Below are 24,428 nucleotides of genomic sequence, written 5' to 3'. Positions count from 1 at the left end.
AGTCCTCATAAGCAGTAATAAATCCAGGCCGTCCAGCTAACCTCTGCCAAACCAGCCCGGGTCCTCTCGGCCAACCGCAGCTGCTGGCCGGGCGACAGCAAGAGTCTCCAGATGAGAAGCCTCAGCGCTGTTGCCCCTGGGAAAACCTGAAGGCCGTTTCATCTGACCGAGATCACAACAGCGGTGTGGATGGAGGGGGCGTGCAGGTCCCTGTCACGACGCGCTCGTCATCGGCCCTTCTGAGATCAGTGGCGCAACAGGGCAGGACGGCATTATGAAAGCGCCAGGCGGGCCCTGAGTCAGCACGCACATGCGGTAATACCGCCGAGAGGCCTCGCTTGGCAGGACCGAGAGGAAGAGAAGCTGTTCTTCCAGTAGCTCCATGGCCGGTTTTCCTTTTAACGATCAGCTGCCGATCCTTTGCTGTGGTATTACCATCTGGCCGAAGTTGCCTGCCGTGCTCTACCAGACACCTCCAGATGCCTGGCTTTTGATTTTTTTTCCTTCATATTTACAATTCCCCCCAAAAATAAGTAGAAGAGGCTATGGATTACGTTCCTATTGCAAGGTGAAGATAGCATTTCTTCCTTCTGAAATCAGCCTCTAGAATCTTAAGCCAGAAAGACTGGACCAGCAGCTGCATGGATCTAGGCCGAAATCCTTACCGTGCCCCACAAGGCCCCTGCCCTCATCTCTGCAAGTCCCCACTCACTGGCTCGCTCCAGCCACACTAGCCTCCTCACTGTTCCGCCAGCCTGCCACAGGGCCTTTGCTCCTGCTGTCTTTCTGTCTTTCCCCATCCCTCAGCTCCCTCGTACATTTGCTCCAATCTCAGCCTCTCTCATGACAGCATTTAGTATTACAGCCACTCCCTCAGCACCAGCTCTCCCAACTCCCTTTCCACTTTTCCGTTTTTCCTGTGCCCCTCGTGCACCTCTTCCACTAGCATTAGAGCTCCGTGGCAATGTGGGGTCTTCTTTTTATGCATCAGAGTATCCCACATGTCAGTAATAGCGTATAGTATGTGCTCAGTAAACACTAGTCGGATCAATGAATTCACCTGAGCCACTAAAATGACACTTTGGTTTAGAATTTGAAAGGTATGGTGGGTGAGGATTGCCAGACTGAGTGATTTTTAATTATTTCTACATTTGTATACTATATTTAAAAAAACAGGAACAAATTTGTGTGTCATTCCGCAGCAGCTCCATCCCTCCAGGGGCTCAGGCCAAACATCTCAAGAGCATCCTTACCTTCCTACTTCTCTCACCCCCACATCCAGTCCCTCTGGAAATTTCTAATGGTTCTGTTCAGTGATATTGTGATTTATAAGAAGAACCATATGTTTGGTTTTGTCCATTCCTGACACAGAGCTCCTAAGACCTTGGAATGTTGTAAGTGGTAAGAGTGATAAAGGTGTGTTGATATTCATAACAAGCACCTTTCAGCCACACCTGAGTTTATATTAATGAGGGAACTTTTGGAAAGCGCAGAAGGGCGGGGGCTGGTTGTCCAGCAAACCAGGTATGTGATCGGAGGACTGGAACTTTCGATCCCTCCCCCACCCCCACCCCAGCCCCAGGGAGGGGAGAGGGGCTTGAAGATTGCATCAATCACCAGTGGCCAGTGATTTAATCAAACACGCCTATGTCATGAAGCCTCCATAGAAACACAAAAGGATTGGGTTCAGAGAGCTTCCAGGTTGGCGAACCAGATGCATCCGAATGCAAGCCCAGGACACAGCAGGGACAGAAGCTCCTGTGCCGGGGATCTTACCCCATGTGTCTCTTCATCTGGCTGTTGATTTGTATCCTTTGATATCCGTTGTAGAAAACTGGCAATCTGGTAATGAAACTGATTGTCTGAGTTCTGTAGTCTGCTCCAGCAAACTGTTGGAGCCTGAGGAGAGGGGATGGGAACCTATGATTTATAGCCCGTCCATCAGACGCATAGGGGACAGCCTGCGCTTGTGACCGGGAGCAAAGGGGCAGGGAGGCCATCTTGTGGGACTGAGCCCTGAACCTGCGGGATCTGATGACATCTGCAGGGAAAGTGTGGGGGACAATTTGCATCTCGTTCTCCGAAAACTGTGGTTGCACATTCTGACCTGCCCTTGGTCTCTGCCACCGCCAAGGGACAAGCACCAAGGCTTGCTTTTGTGTCCCTTCTCTCAGAGTCGTCCCAGGGCCAGGGCCACTTCCTGGGCAGCATCTGTTAAAAGCAGTAAAGACATTGGCTCCCCACAGCCATCTGGGGCCAGGGATGGCAGAAGGGGCAAGCAACAGACAGACCAAAAAGCCTAACGAAAGGACAGGAGGATGGAATCAAGATGGGACACTAGAAAAAACAAACAAACACACACAAAAGAAAGCGGTCACAGAGGACTTAAGGAACAACAGAGATATTAGACATACAGAAAAAAATAGTCCTAACCATCTCTCAGCAGATGTTTCTCCAACTTTAACCATGGCCAGACGCTGGAGATTTAACTAAATCCAGAAGTTTTGATTGTCCCCAGGGAGGCATTATCTTCTGAGCACATCGATGTGTGACATTACATAGATTATTGCCGACAAGGGAAGCGCATCCAAGGTTCAGAGTTTTTACTGGGGTTTCATTAGGCAGGAGTGATTGATGGAACCGTTGGCCATATGGATCCATCTTCAGCACCCACCCCCTCTGGAGGCTGGGCTGATATCACGTGGCTCAGCTCTTGCCCGCTGATGACATGGTTGGCCTTTCTGGTGTGGTCAGCCCCCGCCCTGAGTCATCTCCTAGCATAAACAACCCAGGGGCCCTCCCTGAGTCATCAAGTCAGCATAAGCCACCCAGTGCGGTCCGAGGTTCCCACCGTGAGTAGCCACCAAGCTCCTATCGGGAAACCCCAAGGGCTTAGAGGTTACCCCCCAGGAGCCAAGACAGAGGCCAGACCTCTCTTTGGGTAATTCTTCACTATGCAGTGTTATACCTCAATTTAAAATTTATGAAAATAGTAACTCCACATCTAGGCCCATTGTAATAAAACCTAGACCTCAAAGAGAGAGAGAGAGAGAGAGAGAAATGACTTCAAGATCAGCCAGAATAAAAACTACAACAATCGGGGGCGCCTGGGTGGCACAGCGGTTAAGCGTCTGCCTTCGGCTCAGGGTGTGATCCCGGCGTTATGGGATCGAGCCCCACATCAGGCTCCTCCGCTATGAGCCTGCTTCTTCCTCTCCCACTCCCCCTGCTTGTGTTCCCTCTCTCGCTGGCTGTTTCTATCTCTGTCAAATAAATAAATAAAATCTTTAAAAAAAAAAAAAAAAGACTAGATACCGGAGAGTTCCATCTCTCTCTTTCTCAGCAAGTTCCCCCCCACCCCCGCCCCATCTCTCTGCCTTGTGAGCACACAGCCAGAAGGTGTCCGTCCATAAGCCAGGAAGAGAGCCCTCGCCAGAAAGTGAGTTTTCTGGTACCTTGATTTTGGACTTCCTAGTCACCAGAACTGTGAGAAAATAAATCTCTGTTGTTTAGCCCCCCAGCTTCTGGAATTTTGTTATGGCAGCCCAACTGACTTTAAGGAATTGGGTTCAGGTGATTGTATAGCCTGGCAAATTCAAAATTGGCAGGCTGGAGACACAGGAAGAGTCAGTGCTGCAGTGCAGGCTCCCAGGTTGTCTGCTGGCAGAACCCCCCCTGCTCAGGGAAGGTCAGCCTCTGGTTCTCTTCAGGCCTTCAGCCTATTAGACAAGGCCCACCTACATTAGGAAGGGCAATCTGCTTCACACAAAGATTACTGATTTAGGTAGATATCATCCAAAAACACCCTCACAGAAACATCCAGAATAACGTTTGACCTGGTATATCTGGACACTGTGGCTGAGCTGAGCTGACGCCTAAAATGAACCATCACATCGCCAAAATAGACTAGAAATGCGTGGGCACCAGATCACAGTTCACTGGACACCTTTGGCATGGACATACTGGCAGATTCAGTCTTTGTCCCAGGGCTCGGCAAGGGAGGTCTGTTTTCTCTCCTTTGCCGGGATGAAGCCGGCCACACGGAGTATAAACTCCAAACATCTACAATGTAGCATTTCTCCCCCTTCTGTTTGGGTAAAATAAGCAGGCTGTATGTGTTGGGGTTTGGCCCATGTTGGGTCCATTTTATCAAGGGTTTGTTAGAAGGTGATCTAAGGCAGAAGTTCTCACCCTCAGCATCACTAACGTTTGGGATCAAATAATCCTGTTTGGGAGGCCAGCTTGTGACCGTAGGGTGTGAGCAGTAACAGGGGCCTCTATCATCCAACACTGAGGATGGGGGCTGGGCTCGTTCCTGAGTGACACCTGGGGCTCAGGCCGTGGTCTAGCCTTTCCTGTAGTAGTCTCCTTGTGACAGACAGTCCAGTGTTCTTGGTTTCTGCTGTTTCTCTTCTTTTAGTATTTCACCACGACTGAGCACCATAGTAGTTGTATGTCAGTTATACCTCAATTTTATTTTATTTATTTATTTTAATTGTGTTAAGATTTTTTTTTTGAAGTTTTTATTATTTTTTTAGTAACCTCTACACCCAACGTGGGGCTCGAACTCACAACCCTGAGATCAAGAGTCACATGCTGTTCCCACTGAGCCAGCCAGGGGCCCTGGTTATACCTCAGTTTTAGAAAAAGAAATAAAAAAAGGAAAATACTCCCAGAGAAGAACAAAACAGACAAACAAAAAAAAAACGAGGATGAGAAGGGATGGCCACAGACTCGCTGAGGGCAAGTCCCTCCAGCCTCCAGCTGGGGGTCCAGGGTCAGGGGTAACCCTTCAGAGCATCTGCTCCTTTTCCTGGCCCTGTCCTCCCCACTTGCCTTGGGCACAAGTGCCAGGCTCTGAAGCCCCTACCACTGGTGGATGTCTGTGCCCTGATGTGGGGACAGAGACCCCCAGGGCCAGCTGAGGGCGGGACCATCTCTACATGTTGGAGGTACAGACCCTGCAGTCTACAAGACTGATTAAGTTATGACATTGACTAGTATTTAATCTTGACCTGCTACTGTAAACTATTCTGTATTTATATGACTTCAGAGACTTTTACGTAAAAAAGAACATCCTTCCTCCAGGTTCTAACACCCAGTTCCAGCTCCAAAGGGTGGGGCAGATTTTTGTATTTATTTATCTGTTCTGTAGGCCTACATGTCCAGAATCCTGTTTAAGGTTTTATAATGCTTTCAATAGTTTCTGAAATAAAAGTAATTCCCATAGGGGCGCCTGACCAGCTCCATTGGAAGAGCATGTGACTCTTGGTCTCAGGGTTGTGAGTTCAAGTGCCACATTGGGTATAGAGATGACTTAAATAAACAAAACTTTAAAAATATAATAATTCCCATAAAAAAAGAAACTCCCACTGCTCTCTACCCCCTGGGGTTCTGACAAGACAAAAATGTCTCCAGATATCGCCAGGTGCCCCTTGGGGGACAAAATGGTCCCCCATTGAGAAGCACTGATTTAATCTGGCTTCTGACCTTCCTTTTTCCTTCACCTGTTCATGGAGGGCCATAGCAGGAGCGACCGGTTACCCCGGTCCTGGGGTTTGGATGGATACACACATGTGTGGCCAGAGGACCCTGCAGCAAGGCAAGGGTGTGACAACCAATTGCCTGTCCCACCTGGCCCCGCTCCATCCACCTCCTCCTTGCCTCGCCTGTACATTCTCTTCCCGTCTTTCACTAACCTCAACCTGCAGTGCAAATTAGGCCTGGGAGTGGCGTCTGTGAGACTGTGGCAGAACAGGTTGCCCAACCCTGAACTGGAGAAAGGAGAACCTGTCCCTGCCCAAGCCGGTGTTCCCAGAACGCCACCTGCACACGCACTCGCGGGCGGACCTTGGGAAAGGAACAGGGGCGGGGCCTCCGTGGCTGATTCTCCCAGGAGAAGAGTTTCACTGTCTTGGGTTTATCTGGCGGTTACTTCTCCCTGGGGCTGCTCACTGGTTCGTCTAATGACTTGATTAACCCAAGACACAGTTCTGGGAAGGCAGAAGCTGCCTTTTAACACGTGAAGGTGATGACTGCCCCACGCCCATGAGGATGGCTGCTCTCCAGGAAACAGGAGGGAGCAAGTGCTGGCGAGCATGTGGAGAAACCAGAGCCCTCTTGCACCATTGGTGGGAAACAGCAGGGCCGTTCCTCTGACAATTAGAACTTGAGTTACCATATGACCCAGCAATTCCACTTTTGGGTACAGAACCAAACAAACAAAACACGGAAAGCAGGGCCTCAGATGTTTGTACATCCAGGTTCCAAGCACGACTGTTCATAATAGCCAAGTCGTGGAAACAACACCCATGCCTGTCGACACATGATAACAAAATATGGACAATATCACTGCAACTTAAAAAGGAAGGACGTTCTGGCACCTGCTACAATGTAGCTGAGCCTTAAGGACGTTATGTTAGTGCAAGAAGCCAGACACAGAAGAACAAATGTTGTATGCTTCCTCTTCCACAAGATTCCCTGGAAGAACCAAATTGACAGAGAGAGGCAGTGGGATGGTGGGAGCCAGGAGCTGCGGGAGGGGAACGAGGATCCAGGGTTTAATGGGGACAGTTTCAGTTTTGCAAGACAGAAGGAGTTCTAGGGGCACCTGGGCAGCTGGCCTGGTCCGTGGAGTGCCTTCAGCTCAGGTCATGATCCCAGGGTCCTGGGATGGAGCCCTGCATCGGGCTCCCTGCTTGGCGGGGAGCCTTCTTCTCCCTCTCCCTCTACCCCTCCCCCTACTTGTGCTCTCCCTCTCTCCCTCTCTCTTTCTCTTACTCTCTCTCTCAAATAAACAAAATTTTTTAAAAAGACCTCAAGAGTTCTGGCGACAGGTGGAGGTGATGATTGCACAACCATGTGAATGTTCATTAATGCCATTGAACTGGACACTTAAAAATGATTAAGATGGTCAGTTTTAGGGGCGCCTGGGTGGCACAGTGGTTGGGCGTCTGCCTTTGGCTCAGGGCGTGATCCCGGCGTTATGGGATCGAGCCCCACATCAGGCTCCTATGCTATGAGCCTGCTTCTTCCTCTCCCACTCCCCCTGCTTGTGTTCCCTCTCGTGCTGGCTGTCTCTATCTCTGTAGAATAAATAAATAAAATCTTTAAAAAAAAAAAAAGATGGTCAGTTTTATGGTCTGCATATTTTACCTCAATTTAAAAAAAGAGTCCTAAAGGGGCGCCTGGGTGGCACAGCGGTTAAGCGTCTGCCTTCGGCTCAGGGCGTGATCCCGGCGCTATGGGATCGAGCCCCACATCAGGCTCCTCCGCTATGAGCCTGCTTCTTCCTCTCCCACTCCCTCTGCTTGTGTTCCCTCTCTCACTGGCTGTCTCTATCTCTGTCGAATAAATAAATAAAATCTTTAAAAAAAAAAAAAAAGAAAAAAAAAAGAGTCCTCATAAGCAGTAATAAATCCAGGCCGTCCAGCTAACCTCTGCCAAACCAGCCCGGGTCCTCTCGGCCAACCGCAGCTGCTGGCCGGGCGACAGCAAGAGTCTCCAGATGAGAAGCCTCAGCGCTGTTGCCCCTGGGAAAACCTGAAGGCCGTTTCATCTGACCGAGATCACAACAGCGGTGTGGATGGAGGGGGCGTGCAGGTCCCTGTCACGACGCGCTCGTCATCGGCCCTTCTGAGATCAGTGGCGCAACAGGGCAGGACGGCATTATGAAAGCGCCAGGCGGGCCCTGAGTCAGCACGCACATGCGGTAATACCGCCGAGAGGCCTCGCTTGGCAGGACCGAGAGGAAGAGAAGCTGTTCTTCCAGTAGCTCCATGGCCGGTTTTCCTTTTAACGATCAGCTGCCGATCCTTTGCTGTGGTATTACCATCTGGCCGAAGTTGCCTGCCGTGCTCTACCAGACACCTCCAGATGCCTGGCTTTTGATTTTTTTTCCTTCATATTTACAATTCCCCCCAAAAATAAGTAGAAGAGGCCATGGATTACGTTCCTATTGCAAGGTGAAGATAGCATTTCTTCCTTCTGAAATCAGCCTCTAGAATCTTAAGCCAGAAAGACTGGACCAGCAGCTGCATGGATCTAGGCCGAAATCCTTACCGTGCCCCACAAGGCCCCTGCCCTCATCTCTGCAAGTCCCCACTCACTGGCACGCTCCAGCCACACTAGCCTCCTCACTGTTCCGCCAGCCTGCCACAGGGCCTTTGCTCCTGCTGTCTTTCTGTCTTTCCCCATCCCTCAGCTCCCTCGTACATTTGCTCCAATCTCAGCCTCTCTCATGACAGCATTTAGTATTACAGCCACTCCCTCAGCACCAGCTCTCCCAACTCCCTTTCCACTTTTCCGTTTTTCCTGTGCCCCTCGTGCACCTCTTCCACTAGCATTAGAGCTCCGTGGCAATGTGGGGTCTTCTTTTTATGCATCAGAGTATCCCACATGTCAGTAATAGCGTATAGTATGTGCTCAGTAAACACTAGTCGGATCAATGAATTCACCTGAGCCACTAAAATGACACTTTGGTTTAGAATTTGAAAGGTATGGTGGGTGAGGATTGCCAGACTGAGTGATTTTTAATTATTTCTACATTTGTATACTATATTTAAAAAAACAGGAACAAATTTGTGTGTCATTCCGCAGCAGCTCCATCCCTCCAGGGGCTCAGGCCAAACATCTCAAGAGCATCCTTACCTTCCTACTTCTCTCACCCCCACATCCAGTCCCTCTGGAAATTTCTAATGGTTCTGTTCAGTGATATTGTGATTTATAAGAAGAACCATATGTTTGGTTTTGTCCATTCCTGACACAGAGCTCCTAAGACCTTGGAATGTTGTAAGTGGTAAGAGTGATAAAGGTGTGTTGATATTCATAACAAGCACCTTTCAGCCACACCTGAGTTTATATTAATGAGGGAACTTTTGGAAAGCGCAGAAGGGCGGGGGCTGGTTGTCCAGCAAACCAGGTATGTGATCGGAGGACTGGAACTTTCGATCCCTCCCCCACCCCCACCCCAGCCCCAGGGAGGGGAGAGGGGCTTGAAGATTGCATCAATCACCAGTGGCCAGTGATTTAATCAAACACGCCTATGTCATGAAGCCTCCATAGAAACACAAAAGGATTGGGTTCAGAGAGCTTCCAGGTTGGCGAACCAGATGCATCCGAATGCAAGCCCAGGACACAGCAGGGACAGAAGCTCCTGTGCCGGGGATCTTACCCCATGTGTCTCTTCATCTGGCTGTTGATTTGTATCCTTTGATATCCGTTGTAGAAAACTGGCAATCTGGTAATGAAACTGATTGTCTGAGTTCTGTAGTCTGCTCCAGCAAACTGTTGGAGCCTGAGGAGAGGGGATGGGAACCTATGATTTATAGCCCGTCCATCAGACGCATAGGGGACAGCCTGCGCTTGTGACCGGGAGCAAAGGGGCAGGGAGGCCATCTTGTGGGACTGAGCCCTGAACCTGCGGGATCTGATGACATCTGCAGGGAAAGTGTGGGGGACAATTTGCATCTCGTTCTCCGAAAACTGTGGTTGCACATTCTGACCTGCCCTTGGTCTCTGCCACCGCCAAGGGACAAGCACCAAGGCTTGCTTTTGTGTCCCTTCTCTCAGAGTCGTCCCAGGGCCAGGGCCACTTCCTGGGCAGCATCTGTCAAAAGCAGTAAAGACATTGGCTCCCCACAGCCATCTGGGGCCAGGGATGGCAGAAGGGGCAAGCAACAGACAGACCAAAAAGCCTAACGAAAGGACAGGAGGATGGAATCAAGATGGGACACTAGAAAAAACAAACAAACACACACAAAAGAAAGCGGTCACAGAGGACTTAAGGAACAACAGAGATATTAGACATACAGAAAAAAATAGTCCTAACCATCTCTCAGCAGATGTTTCTCCAACTTTAACCATGGCCAGACGCTGGAGATTTAACTAAATCCAGAAGTTTTGATTGTCCCCAGGGAGGCATTATCTTCTGAGCACATCGATGTGTGACATTACATAGATTATTGCCGACAAGGGAAGCGCATCCAAGGTTCAGAGTTTTTACTGGGGTTTCATTAGGCAGGAGTGATTGATGGAACCGTTGGCCATATGGATCCATCTTCAGCACCCACCCCCTCTGGAGGCTGGGCTGATATCACGTGGCTCAGCTCTTGCCCGCTGATGACATGGTTGGCCTTTCTGGTGTGGTCAGCCCCCGCCCTGAGTCATCTCCTAGCATAAACAACCCAGGGGCCCTCCCTGAGTCATCAAGTCAGCATAAGCCACCCAGTGCGGTCCGAGGTTCCCACCGTGAGTAGCCACCAAGCTCCTATCGGGAAACCCCAAGGGCTTAGAGGTTACCCCCCAGGAGCCAAGACAGAGGCCAGACCTCTCTTTGGGTAATTCTTCACTATGCAGTGTTATACCTCAATTTAAAATTTATGAAAATAGTAACTCCACATCTAGGCCCATTGTAATAAAACCTAGACCTCAAAGAGAGAGAGAGAGAGAGAGAGAGAAATGACTTCAAGATCAGCCAGAATAAAAACTACAACAATCGGGGGCGCCTGGGTGGCACAGCGGTTAAGCGTCTGCCTTCGGCTCAGGGTGTGATCCCGGCGTTATGGGANAATGACTTCAAGATCAGCCGGAATAAAAACTACAACAATCGGGGGCGCCTGGGTGGCACAGCGGTTAAGCGTCTGCCTTCAGCTCAGGGTGTGATCCCGGCGTTATGGGATCGAGCCCCACATCAGGCTCCTCTGCTGTGAGCCTGCTTCTTCCTCTCCCACTCCCCCTGCTTGTGTTCCCTCTCTCGCTGGCTGTCTCTATCTCTGTCGAATAAATAAATAAAATCTAAAAAAAAAAAAAACTACAACCACCATACTGACTGCTGACGTTGCAAAGCAACAGTGAAAGTCAGAAGACAGGGAATCGGCATCTTCAATGCACTGACTTAAAAAACACCAAAGTCAACTCTGCACTGAAACAGTTTGCAAAACACAGCAAAAGGAAGATATTTCAGGCAAATAAAAACTGGGAGTTGGCCACCAGCCGACCCGCCTCAAAAGAAGTTCTACAGGATGTTCTTCAAGTAGAACAGAAGAGAAGTGACCCCACAGGGGAAGGAAGGGCTGAGAACCAAGAAGGCATGTTGAGTGAAAAAAGTGATAAATGTGGGTAAATCCAAATGAGTGTCGAATTTGAAATACTCATAATAATGCAACGTATTGTGAGGTTGAAAAATCAACAGTTTAGAACTCATTTTCCTAAAAAGTAGTATGGTGGCCAGAGTTCGGCCGATGTTTCTGGACCATAGAAAACAGCCCAGATCCTGATGTTCATGGGTTGGGTGGGGTATGTGATGTGAGAAACTTGAATGCAGCATCCCCCGTCCGGTCTCCCTGTGGCAGCCCTCCGAGGGCAGAGAGTGACGAGAGGCTGGACCCCACGGGGGAAGCACTGTGGGAGCCCCAGTTCAGGCAAAGGCTGGGGCCAGCGGGACTGTGTACACAGAAGCAGCCTCTCCGCACCCCTGGTCCTGTGAAAATGAAGACTGAGCTTGTGACATGCTGCGTGTCAGAAGTGGTTTCGCAGCTGGCCACGTGACCGGCCCCAGCCGCTGAGCTTGGGTTTCTGGGGCACCGGCCGGCTCTGTTTGCCTCCTGAGCCCAGGGCAGGTGTGGGCGCTCCCACACCCTGCTGACAGGGTGTGCAGGCAAGTGGGCCTGTTAGTCTTTCTTTTTTTCTCAGGAAGGAAGTCATGTTTCAGCACAGAAGACGGCTCAGAACCACCCTGAGCACCCCTGTCATCTCGGGACACCACACGGGCTGGCTGTCATGTCAGCCTGGATACTCCTCTCTAGCCTCAGAGTAATTCGTCAGTTAAAAATACTTTCTCAGCGATGCTAAGCATTAGGGAAGTGCAGATCGAACCCGCAATGAGATGCCACTGCACACGCAGTAGGATGGCTGTTTTATAAAAACAAAACAGAAAATCGCAAGCGTGGCGAGCACGTGGGGGACAGGGAGGCAGCTTGCGCTGCCATGGGAGCATGGGAGTGCGAGCCAGTGCAGGCGCTCTGGAAGACAGCGGTAGCACGGCCCAACTGCCTTCCTTTTTGAGACGGAATAATATTCGATTGTGTGCCTGGATCACATTCTGTTGATCCACTCGTTCATCGATAGACACCGAGGTTGGCAGTTGTGAATCATGCTGCTGTGAACGCGGGTGTACACGTATCTGTTCAGGACCCTGCTTTCAATTCTTTTGGGCGTCTACACAGAAGTGGAGCTGCTGGGGGCGCTCAGGGGTGCAGTCGGGTAGGCGTTGACCCTTGGTTTCTGCTCACGTTGTGATCTCGGGTCGTGAGATCCAGCCCCGGGTCAGGCTCCCCACTCAGCGGGGACTCTGCTTGAGATTCTCCCTCTCTCTCCCTCCCCCTCCCAGTCATGCTCTCTCTCTCTCTCTCAAATAAATAAATAAATCTTAAAAAAAAAAAAACCAAGTGGAGTTGTTGGATTACATGGTAATTCTGGGTTTCATTTCTCGAAGATCCTCCATACGGTTTTCCATAGTGGCAGCACCGTTCTTCATTCCCAGAGCAATGCACCAGGCTTGCAACTAATCTTCCTCCTCACCAGCCCGCACTGTTTTCTCTGCTGCTGTCGTCATTTTTATACTAGCCGTCCAGAGCTGCAGACGTTACATGTGCCTCAGCAAAGGCCAGCGCAGCCCTCGCAGGGACGATGAGAACTTTCCACAGACAGCTGCCCCGAGACTGAAGTTCGAATCAACCTAGAGAGCACACTGCTCACGCTGTAACTGGTCAGGGCAGAGCGGGACTCAAAAAATGGGAGACCGTAGAAGTTCCAGCAGACTAGCAAGCAGAGGAACTAGGTTCTCAGAGAACACACACACACACACAAACACACACACACACACACACACACACACACACCGTTTTTGAGTCAAAGGATTATGAGAATTTCAAATGTTTTCTCAATTATTTGCTGTGAAGGGTTAAAGGCAACTACAGCATTTGAGGGCACAGTTCACCCAAGACTGCCCTCATTTCTGGTATCAGTTACAAGTTCAGGTTTCCTTAGGACCACGTTCAGGTTTGATAATTCACTGGAAGGACTCACAGAACTGACTGGAAGCTCTGACACCCACAGTTACAGTTTATTACAGGANTTACAGTTTATTAAAGGATTACAGACTGAGATCAGCCAAGGGAGAGGCACACAGGGTGGTGTCCCGGAGAAACGCCACACGTGCCGCTTCCACTGTCCCCTCCCCGTGGAGACGGGACAGCTTTACTCTCCCAGCATCGATGTGTGATGCAACACAGAGAGTATCGCCAGACGGGGAAGCTCACCCAAGCGCAGGGTCCGAGTGTGTATGAGGCACTATTGTGCGGGCACAATAGAACAATTGGTGGCCTGCCCGCAGGGTTGATCTCAGTCTCCAGATGCATTGATCCCAAGTGACCCAAAGCCCCCACCTCAGACCACATGGTGGGTCTTCCTGGCCCCCACTGGACTCTCCAGTGTGACCCAAGGCCTCCCGGCAAACGAAGACCCTCCTATCCGGCATGACTTCTCCAAGATTACCTCCCAGAAGTGGGGGACAAAGGCCACACCTCTTTTTGGACAAGGGGAAACTACTACACAGTCTCCCGGTCCGTTTCCTCCAGGAAATGGTAAAGGGCAGGAGGGCAGGAGCTAGACCCATCTCTGTCTCCCGGGGCCAGGCATTTTGTTGAATGCAAAGAGTGGGGACTACTGAAAAAGGAAATTCTTCCAGATTGAAGTATTTGGGTCATCGTCAAGGGAGAGGGTGTGAATGGGGCTCCGCCTTCAGGGCTGCCCCCTGAGCTCTTGTTCGGAGAGAAGGCTCTTCCTCTCAACATGACCATCACAGCGCTGGAATGAATGTTGAAGCCCCCAGAATACATACGTTGAAACCCTAATCCCCAATGTGATGGTATTAGGAGGTGGGGCCTTTGTGCGGCGATTAGGTCGTAATGGTGGAAGCTTCGTGCATGGCCATTAGGGCCCTTATATAAGAGACCCAAGAGACCTCTCCTGCCTTCTTACTGCTAAGGGATAGTACACCGAGATGTTGACCGTCCACAGGCCGAGGAGAGAGATCTCACCAGAACCTGACCTTCCTGCCACGTCACTTATGGACTTTCCAGCCTCCTGAACTATAAGAAATCAATTTCCGTTGATAAGCCATCCAGCCTGTGGCATTTTGGAGTGGCATAAGACAGTACTCGGCTCTACCCACCATGCCCTGCCTCTCCTGAGCTCTCAGGGTCTCTTCTCAACTGTAGCGCCACAAAATGCTCCCTAAAAAAAAGTGTTTTCTGTTCTCTACGAGCAGAAAGGACCCCAAGGACAGAGACAGGGCTCCTCACAGGGTCATCTCCCCCGGCCAAGTGGCTTTGGGCAAATCACAACCTCTCTGGGCCTCAATTCCAGTGGCTGGACTAGAATCATCTTTCTCAGGCCATGGGGCCCGTATCACTGGTGGCACAGGAGACACTCAGAAGGTGTCAGCGCTGTGAGGGGTCTTCGTCCTTTGAGGTTTGTGCTGTGTCTCTCATCACCTGTCCCCCAGGCTGACATCCCCGTGTGATGAGGTCGTCACAGGGCTCAGGCTCAGCAGCTTCAGCAAGTAACAGTCCAGCTAAAGTGCGTGTCATCACTGATTTTTCAAAGTAATTTTTTAAAAATCATGGTTAAATATACATAAAATTTACCATCTTAACCAATTATTAGTGTCCAATTGAGTGGCATTAAGTATAATCACATTGTTGTGCAACCGTCACCCCCTTCTGTCTCCAGAACTTTCCATCTTCTGAAACGGAAACTCGGTCCCAACTCCCCTTCCCCTCCCCCAGCCCCTGGTGCCCACCATCTACTTCCTGTCTCTATGGATGTGCCTATCCTACATACTTCATAGAAGTGGAATCACACTGCATTTTTCCTTTTGTAACTGGCTTATTTCACTCAGCACAATGTCTTCAAGACCCATCCATGTTGTGTCAGACTTTCCTTCCTTTTTAAGGCTGAATAATATTCCACTGTATGGATGGACTATGTTTTGTTAATTCATTCATCCATGGACGGACACTAGGGTCGTTCCCACCTTTGGGCTACTGTGAGGAGTGCTGCTGTGAACATGGTTGTGCAATTATCCCTTGGAGACCTCCCTCGAAGTTCTTTTGGGGAAACACCCAGAAGTGGATTCTTGGATCATATGCGGATTCTATTTTGAATTCTTCTAATAGCCGCCATATTGTTTCCCATAGTGGCCGTTATCATGTCTGTTTTTACTGTTCTCTTGTAATTAGAGCAAGTGGCGCTGGCTGCCATGTATGATAATGCTAGAAAATTTTCCTTGGGAAGCTTCATTAGATGAAACAGTGAACCCACTGAAGTAAAATGAAAAGTCTGCTAAAACAATCTGGGTATTGAGGCCGCTCTGACTTTGCTGCAGGATTTGTAGGCTGAATGTGAATTTTCAAGGTGGGCTTTTGTTTGTTCTTTGCTTTCAGTGTGTTTTCTTTTGCTAACGGTACAAACACTTCTGTTTTATCCTGCTGTTCATCTGGAACAAACCTTCAACAAGGGGGTGGACTGGAAGATTTTTCCGACATTCTTTCTAGTGATCTTACATATTCCATCTTCACGATGTTTCCAGGAGGTATCTGCTGGTCTGTCATTAAAAACACAAACTAACACAGACTTTGTAGCAGTCACATATCCTAGGAACTGCTAGCATATTAATTTCTTCACACCCTTTTTGCCAGGATAATAGCTAGCAAGATTGCAGCTAATAGAACCAGTCCCAGCTGTCTCCATGGTAACACTGTACCGTATCAATGTCACCTTCATCCCACCAAGAACATGGTTCATAGGACCAGTCCCAGTCGTCTCCATGGTAACATTGTACCCTATCAACGTCACCTTCATCTCTCCAAGGACATGGTTGCACAAAGATCAAGGTAGAGCCAGGAGGGGGAAAGATACTAGTATATTTTTAATCTCTACTTAAACAATTTCCATCTCTGTAGATCAGTTATTTAAAAACAGAAAGGCTCGTAATGGGCTTTGACATTTTTGGAAGGCAGCATTTCAAAACAGAGTATCAAAGAGTAATGGCCTCAGACTGTACAGTGACAAGCATTCTCCAAGCACACGATGAAGTAGAACCGACCTCAAGTCAAGAGCAGAGACTGTTCAGAATCTTACTCTGAAACAAAGTTGCATCGTGATGGAAAGAACTATGAACATAATCTATGGTCTCAAGAGCAGAGACTGTTCAGAATCATACACTGAAACAAAGTTGCATCGTGATGGAAAGAACTATGAACATAATCTGTGGCCACCAGGATCTTATGCCTGGGATCCACTGAGTCATTGCTCAACGAATGGGCAGGATTTCACATTTGCAGCAACTTACGCTGTCATTTGAGGTCACCTCAAAGCTCTCTCTACAGAACATAAGGTGCAGGTTATAAATTCATTCATTAACTACAAATAATGACTATCATCAACTATTCAGCCTGCTGTAACAGAATAAACTTGATGGCTTATAAACAACAGAAATTTCTCTCTAAGCTCTGGACTCTGAGAAATAGAAGATCAAGGCATCAGCAGATTTGATTCCTGGTGAGGGTTCATTTCCTTACTTACAAAAGTATTCTTATTGTGTCCTTGCGTGGTGGAAAGAGGGCAAGAGAGAGCTCCCTGGTGTCACAGATCCCATTCATGAGGGCTCTCCCCTCATGATCTAATCACCTTCCAAAAGCCCTACCTCCTGATACCATCACACTGGGGGTTAGGATCTCAACATATGAATTTTGAAGGGACACAAACATTCAGATCATAACATTGACTGTGTACTACATGCCAGGCACCAGAGAGGTGGTAGTGAACAAGAGAGACAGATCCCTACTTCTTCGGACCTTCATCCAGTGGGGGAGATGGGCAGAGAAAACATCAGTGAGCGGGGTAGAGGCTATAGAGTGATCTCAGACAGAGTAGTCAGGGAACACATTTTTAAAAAGGTGATGCTGAGGAGAGCCCAGAGTGAAGAGGTGGAACTAGGCAGGTATATGGGGGGAGGGAGCTTTCAGGCAGAAGAAACAGCAAATGCAAAGGTCCTGAGGTATGACTGCACTTGATGTGCTTGTGTTCGAGAAGGGCTCAGAACTGCATGAGCAAGTCAGGGGAGAAATAGAAGACCATCTAAGGGAAGTTTTTAGGACACTTTGAATACTTCGGTGATTACTAGATCATCTGTGCTGCCCTTATAGGCACCCGGAAAGCATTTAGCAGGTTTTGAGGGCTGAAGAAAAGTCCATCTTGATTCCTTCCTCCAATGTGTTATATGCTGAAAAGTAGTTTTCTTAGATACTTTCAGAATGTGATGGAGAAAGTTTTTTTGTTATATTTTTGTTGTTTTGTTTTGTTTTTAGGCTAAAGCACATGGTCTCACTTAACTCATGTCACCTAACAGAGTCTCTTGCCTCCTGGCCCTTGTATCCTCTTGTGTAACTAACTAACCCGGAAGCCCTAGGATGATGTGCTCCACAGAGGTGAACTATGTAGAAGCCATTGCCAGGACAAGGAGGACCAATGGTTAAGACCTTGGGTTGAACCAGACTGCTTGGGCCTGAATGCAGGTCCTGCCACTTTCCTGTAAGATGGGAACAAGGGAACAGCAAGAGTATCTGTATGAACAAAATGGAAATATTAATAAAGAGTTAGAAAACCTTGGGACACCTTGGCTCAGTCAGTTAAGTGTCTGCCTTTGGCTTGGGTCATGGTCCCAGGGTCCTGAGATCGAGCTCTACAGTGGGCTCCCTGCTCGGTGGGGAACCTACTTCTCTGTCTGCCTGTTTTTCCCTCTGCTTGTGCCCTCTCTCTCTCTCTCTCTCTGTCAAATAAACAAATAAAATCTTTTTTAAAAAAAGTTAGAAAACCTAAAAAGAAACAAAAAAATTCTAAGGCAGATTTGAGCAGCTAGAAGAAAGAATCAGCACAAATGAAGATGGGGCAATAGTAATTATTGAGTCTGAGGAACAGAAAGAAAGAAGAATGAAGAAAAGTAAACAGAACTTTAGGGACTTGTGGGAAATCATCAAGAGGACCAACATACTCCTTGTAGGAGTCCCAGAAGGAAAAGAATGAGAGAAAGGGACAGAGATAATCCCTGAAATAATGGTTGTAAACATCCCATATTTGATGGAACAAACATGAAGCTCAATAAACTCCAACAGGGTGAACTCAAAGAGACCCACAACAAGACGTATTATAACCAAACTTTTGAAAGCCAACCGCAGAATCTTGAAAGCAGCAAGACAGAGACAGAAGCAACTCATAGCATACAAAAGATCGTCCAGATCATGAGCTGATTTCTCATTGAAGCTTCGGAGGCCAGAGGCAGTGTCCTGATACAGTCAAAGTACATAACGAAGAAAAGTGTCAACCAAGAAGCCTACACCCGGCAAAACTGTCCTTCAAAAGTGAGAGAGAAATTAAGACATTCCAGATAACAGAAGTTAAGGGAGTTCGTCACTACTAGACCTGCCTGCGAGAATTGCTCCAGGGAGTCCTGCAGGGCGAGTTGAAAGGACAATAGCTCAAAGCCATGTGGAGACATAAAGAGCTCATTAAAGGGGAATACATGGGTAATTATAAAAACCGGTATTCTTGGCACGCCTGGGTGGCTCAGTCGGTTAAATGTCTGTTTCAGCTCAGGTCATGATCCCAGAGTCCTGGGATTGAGCCCCGCATCCGGCTCCCTGCTCAGTGGGGAGCCTGCTTCTCCCTCTGCCTTTCCCCTGCTTGTATGGTCTCTCTCTCTCTCTCCCCCTCTCTGACAAATAAGTAAAGTCTTTTAAAAAAAAATGTTTCACTACAAAAAAATTAAACATAAAACAGGCAGAAGATAAGGAACAAAACAGCACTGTGACAGAAGTTAAGTCCCTCTCATCAGTCAGCCTTAAGCAGGAAGGAGATTCCAACACCCGCTAGAACATGGGCTGACTCGGGGACATCACGCTCAGTGGAAGAAGCCAGTCTCAGAAAGACAAACACTGTCTGATTCCACTCAAATGAGGTTCCTAGAGGAGTCAAACTCACAGAGTCCAAACGTAGAATGACAGGTGGCAGGGACTGGAGGAGGGGAAGGGAGTCAGTGTTTCATGGGGACAGGGTTGCAGTTGGGGAAGATGGGAAAGTCCTAGAGATGGATGGCAGGGATGGCTGCACAACCATGTGAATGTACTTAATGCCACTGAACTGGACACTTAAAAATGATCAGAATTGTGAATTTTTTTTTTAAATGAGGAAGAGAGGGGAGAGGCAGAGGGAGAGAATCTTACGCCAGCTCCATGCCCAGCACCGAGTCTGACACAGGACTCGATCTCACAACTTGGAGATCATGACCTGAGCCAAAATCAAGAGTCAGATGCTTAATCAACTGAGCCACCCAGGGCCCCCACAATTGTAAATTTTATATGCATTTCACTACGATCAACAAAAAAGTATATGAGAAATTTAAAAAAAGAGAGAACTATCAAACCATGCAAAGACACAGAGGAACCCAGTGCATACTTGCTATTGCTTAGTGAAAGAAGCCAGCCTGGAAACAATACCTACTGTATGATTCCAACTGTACAACGTTCTGGGAAAAGAAAACTTTAGAGACAGTAAAAGATCAGTAGTTGCTGGGAGGAGTAGGTGGAACGGTGGATTTTTAGGGCACTGAAACTATTCTGGATGAGACTACAATGGTGGGTCCGTGCCATTATTTTCAACGCCCATAGAGCTTCCAACACCGAGAGTGAGCCCTGATATAAATTATGGGCTTTCATTAAAAATAATGTATCAATATTGCTTCATTCTTTATTCTTCATTCCACACTAATGCAAGATGTTAGTCACTGGGGGAACAGGGAGGGTATGGGAGGGGCGATATGGAAACTCTCTGTACTTACTGGTTAATTTTTATGTAAATCTAAAACTGATCTGTATAATAAAGTCTATGAATTTTTACAAATGCATGTCCCATCCCAACTGCCTAGGGCCAAGTCCAACTCTGCACCAGGGCCCCCGGTCCCACGACACTTGGGTCTTAGACCACACAGTTTCCTCCGCCTGGATGCCCAGACTTAACATTTGAGGGCCACCTCCCCATCCCCAGGCTGGGTTCTCCACCAGTCTCCCCCTTTGTGATCACTGGTCTCTTCAGCTTTTCTGGAGGCAGATGGTGATCTAGGCGAGATGTTGCATGAGGGTCTGAGGAACCCAAGAACCATGGACATGGATGGGAGCTGTATTTTTTTTTAAGTCCTCTTTTTGGTTAATTGACCTTTGTCCAGATTGCTCTGGATTCACCAGAATGAGCTGATGTTATTTCCCTTGAAAGGGGATGAGGAAAAGAGATCAGGAAATAAGAAATGGAAAAGAATTAAAAGAGTTCCGACTTCACTCTAGTTTCCATGGGAAGACTTCAGTGGCTTTAAGTGCCTAACCTGCCCTCAATAGGATTCAGTGTAATAGCTCATCGTGAATTAATTATTACAGACCTATTTGTAAGCATAAGATTCCTGCCGCTTATCATCCTAAGCCCTTAATAAACACACTCTTAAAAATCGATCAGTTGGGGCACCTGGGTGGCTCAGTCGTTGAGCGTCTGCCTTCAGCTCAGGGCGTGATCCCAGCGTTGTGGGATCGAGCCCCACATCGGGCTCCTCTGCTGGGAGCCTGCTTCTTCCTCTCCCACTCCCCCTGTTTGTGTTCCCTCTCTCTCTGGCTGGCTCTCTCTGTCAAATAAATAAATAAAATCTTTAAAAAAAAATCGATCAGTTAACTGACTTGAATTTAAATACCCCCCCCCAAAATCAATCAGTATTTTGACAACAGGCACGAGCTCCCCTACGGAGTCTTAACAACAAAAGGTAAAGACAAGGCAGGGAACCGCTCTGGTGGCCGGTCACACCTGCATCTGAATCCACTGGGCAGCCGCGCGCACGTGAGAAAGCAGCTCTGTCAGCAGCTGATGCCAGCCCCTCACCTCAGTGTGGTCACTCTCTGGGTGGATCCCTCAGACCAAAGATACACCACACGATTCCCAAGCCATTCCCCACTCCTCTCAGACCCTGGTTCTGATTAAACCAGACAAAAGCATTGTTGAGCCAAGAGACGGTGGCATTGCGCTCATGGGACATCAGGACTCGCGGCTGCTCTTTCTCCCTGCTCCCCCTGCTGCCAGGCTCATCTCCACAGATGGCAGATCCAGCCGGCACTTCCGTTAGCAAACTTTGGGGGAGATTGTAGATAAGCCCCGTAAATGCTGAAGCAAGAAAAACCTCAATTCCAAGGAAGACAACTGGTCATGAGACCTTGGCTTTTATTCCAAAGGAAGCAAGTCCAGCTTTCCCCTCCAAGTGGTTTCCAGGTCAGCCCCAGTTCAGGGCAAAGACCAGATCAACCTTAGCACAGGGAACAGTGTGTTGGAACAAAGGGGGGAAATGGTTGGCATCAACCTGGTGAGAGAGAAAGGGGGACTCTGGCTCCCTCTGGTGGTCAGCATGTGCCACACACTCATCGGGCGGCGCTGCTCCATTGCCACCTGCCGTCACGCCAGGTCATCTCTGAGGTCACCAGCAAATACACATACTGTNTGTCCTTCAGTAGATGCATAAATACACATACTGTGGTCATCCGAATAGTGAAATATATATATATAGAGAGAGAGCGGGGGGGGATCTATAGACAGTAAAAAGATCAAGGGTTGCGGGGGAGGGATGAATACATGGAGCACAGCAGTTTTAAGACACTGAAACTATTCTGTACCATAATAATGGATACAGGACATTATGCCTTTGGCAACCCCCACGGACTGTACGGCACCAAGAGTGCGCCCTAACGTAAACTGTGAGCTTTAATTAATAATAATGTATCAATACTGCTTCATCGGTTGGAACAATGTTCCCCACCAGTGCAAGGTCTTGGTAATAGGAAAAAATTAGGGGGTGGGGTGGGGGGTGGTCCATGAGGATCTTCTGTACCGTACACTCAGTTTTTAAAAAAAGATTTTTAAAAATGTATTTATTTGAGTGAGAGCGCGCGCATATGCAGTGTGAGGGTCAGAGGGAGAAGCAGGCTCCCCACTGAGCAGGGAGCCCGATGTGGGACTCGATCCCAACACTCCGGGATCATGACCTGAGCTGAGGCAGACGCTTAACCACAGAGCCACCCAGCTGCCCTACACTCAATTTTTCTGTAAACCTAAAACTGATGTCAATTTTATTTTTTTTCTGATGTCTATTTAAAAAAAAAAACTTTTATTTGAGGCATAACTAATATAAAAACCAATACAAAAAGACAAGAACTGTGTGCAACCAGTTATATGAGGTCCCTAAAGGAGTCTCATGCATAGGACAGAAGGGAGACGGTGGGCACCAGGGGCTGGGGGAGGGGGATATGGGGAGTTAGTGTTTAATGGGGACAGGTTTCCGTTTGTGGGAATATGCAGAGTTCTGGAGGTGGGCAGTGATGATGGTCACACAACAACATGGACGTGCTTAATGCCACTGAACTGTATGCTTTAAAATGGCTAAAAAGGGGGGGCACCTGGGTGGCTCAGTCGGTTAAGCATCTGACTGGATTTTGGCTCAGGTCATGATCTCAGGTTTGTGCGATTGAGTCCTATGTTGGATTTTGTGCGAGGGGTGGAGCCTGCTTACGATTCTCTCTCTCCCTCTAAAAAAATAAATAAAATGGCTATGATGGTAAATTTTATGTGATGTCATATTGTACCACAATATTTGAAAAAATGCTTTGAGGGGGAAAAAAGATCACACAATTCTTTGAAGACACTATGGGAGAACGCCTTTCTAAAGTTAGTGTGGGAAAAACCTTTCTAACTATGGCTCTAAAGCTACAAGAGTAAATATTGAAAAAATTCAACCACATAAAAATAAACTTTTTTGTGTCCAAAGTGAAAAACTAGCCAGGAAAAAAATCTTTACAGCTCAGTCCCGAGGGAAAGGCCTAGCATGCTAATATGAAGACATCTCATCAGTAAGTAAAGATTAGCAACCAAAGAGGAAAAGGGGCAAAGGATGTGATCAGGAACTTCAAATAACGCAAAACTAAACCAAACCTCCAGATAAAAATGGCTTTTCAACCCATGAGAAGATGCTCAACTTCACTCAAAAAGAAATACAAATTAATGGCTGCAGTTGCAAGCCATCAGTTGGTGAAAATCCAAAATCAATTTTTCAACCATCGGTTTGGTGAAAATCCTGAAGCTTGATAACGCCCTCCATGGCCGAGGCTGTGGGATGCCAGGCAGGTGCACACTGTTGCTGGGAGGGAACGTGGGCCAGTCCCTATGGGCAGCAAATGACAATAGTGACCAAAATCTCTCTCTCTCTCTCTCTCTCACACACACACACACACACACACACACACACACACACACACTTAGATACACAGAACATAAAACTTACCATCTTTACCATTTTTTAAGTGTCCAGGTCAGAGGTATCGAGCCCGTTCACAGCGTGCAGCCATTCCCGCCGTCCGTCTCTGGAACTCTCCATCTTCCCAAACTGAAACTCTGTCCCCATGAAACACTGACGCCCCGTTTCCCCCTTCCCCAGACTCTGGCTTCCACCATCACACTTCCCGTCTTCACGATCTTGGCTGCGCTCTAAATACCTCGCACGCTGTCTTTGCCCTTTTGTGACTGGCTTGTTTCACTTCGCATGATATCCGCAAGGCCCATCCGTGTTGCAGCAGGGGTCAGAGTTTCCTTCCTTTTCAGGGCTGAATCCTATGCCGTTGTATGGCTGGGCCACGGTGTCTTTATCCACATCTCTGCAGATGGACATTCCCGTCGCCTCCATCTGAGTCCCTGCTTTGAATTCTTTTGCTTGTAGACCCAGAAGTGGAATTTCTGGGTCATGTGGTTATCCTACACTTCACTTTTCAGGGAACCACAGCACTTAGACCATTTGACGTTCCCACCGGCCCTGCACATGGGCTCCAGTTTCTCCGCCCCCTTGCTAACACTTGTTATTTTCTGAGCATTAGGATTATTCCAGCCACCCTCGTGGGCCTGAATGCACACAGCCTTTAATCCAGCAATTCCACGTTGGGGAATTCATCTCAGCCTCTTCTGAAACTTGTTTCTATTAGTTCACCACACATCCTGGATATCCTTCCATGTTGGTGCCCGTAAATCTTGCTCTCTCATTACCGACTGCGGATGGACGGGGGGTTAACTCTTGTTTCCTCATGGACGCATCTACTGGTTTCAGTGTTTCGACACTGCCCCCTGCAGCAAATATACCCTCTATGGAGATACTCCAAGAAATACAGTCCTCAAAACCTACTTCCAAAAATCCATCCTTCGCTGTCCAGTTTGGTAAGCATCTCTGAAAGATTGGAGTTTGT

General features: G+C 48.2%; 1 long non-coding RNA gene across 1 annotated transcript in view; it reads left to right on the top strand.

The window, feature by feature from the left end:
• The window catches only part of LOC117801851, a 38,479-nt gene extending 20,623 nt beyond the window's left edge, over positions 1 to 17,856 (top strand). Inside the window, exon 3 of the long non-coding RNA XR_004624608.1 lies at positions 17,433 to 17,856. This is a non-coding gene — a long non-coding RNA (uncharacterized LOC117801851). The remainder of the gene's footprint in view (positions 1 to 17,432) is intronic.
• The last annotated feature ends 6,572 nt before the right edge of the window (positions 17,857 to 24,428 follow it).

Source organism: Ailuropoda melanoleuca, chromosome 4 (genome assembly GCF_002007445.2).
Source record: "Ailuropoda melanoleuca isolate Jingjing chromosome 4, ASM200744v2, whole genome shotgun sequence".
NCBI lineage: Eukaryota > Metazoa > Chordata > Mammalia > Carnivora > Ursidae > Ailuropoda > Ailuropoda melanoleuca.
The sequence above is the reverse complement of the archived record's forward strand: the minus strand, read 5'-3'. Positions and strand labels throughout refer to the sequence as shown.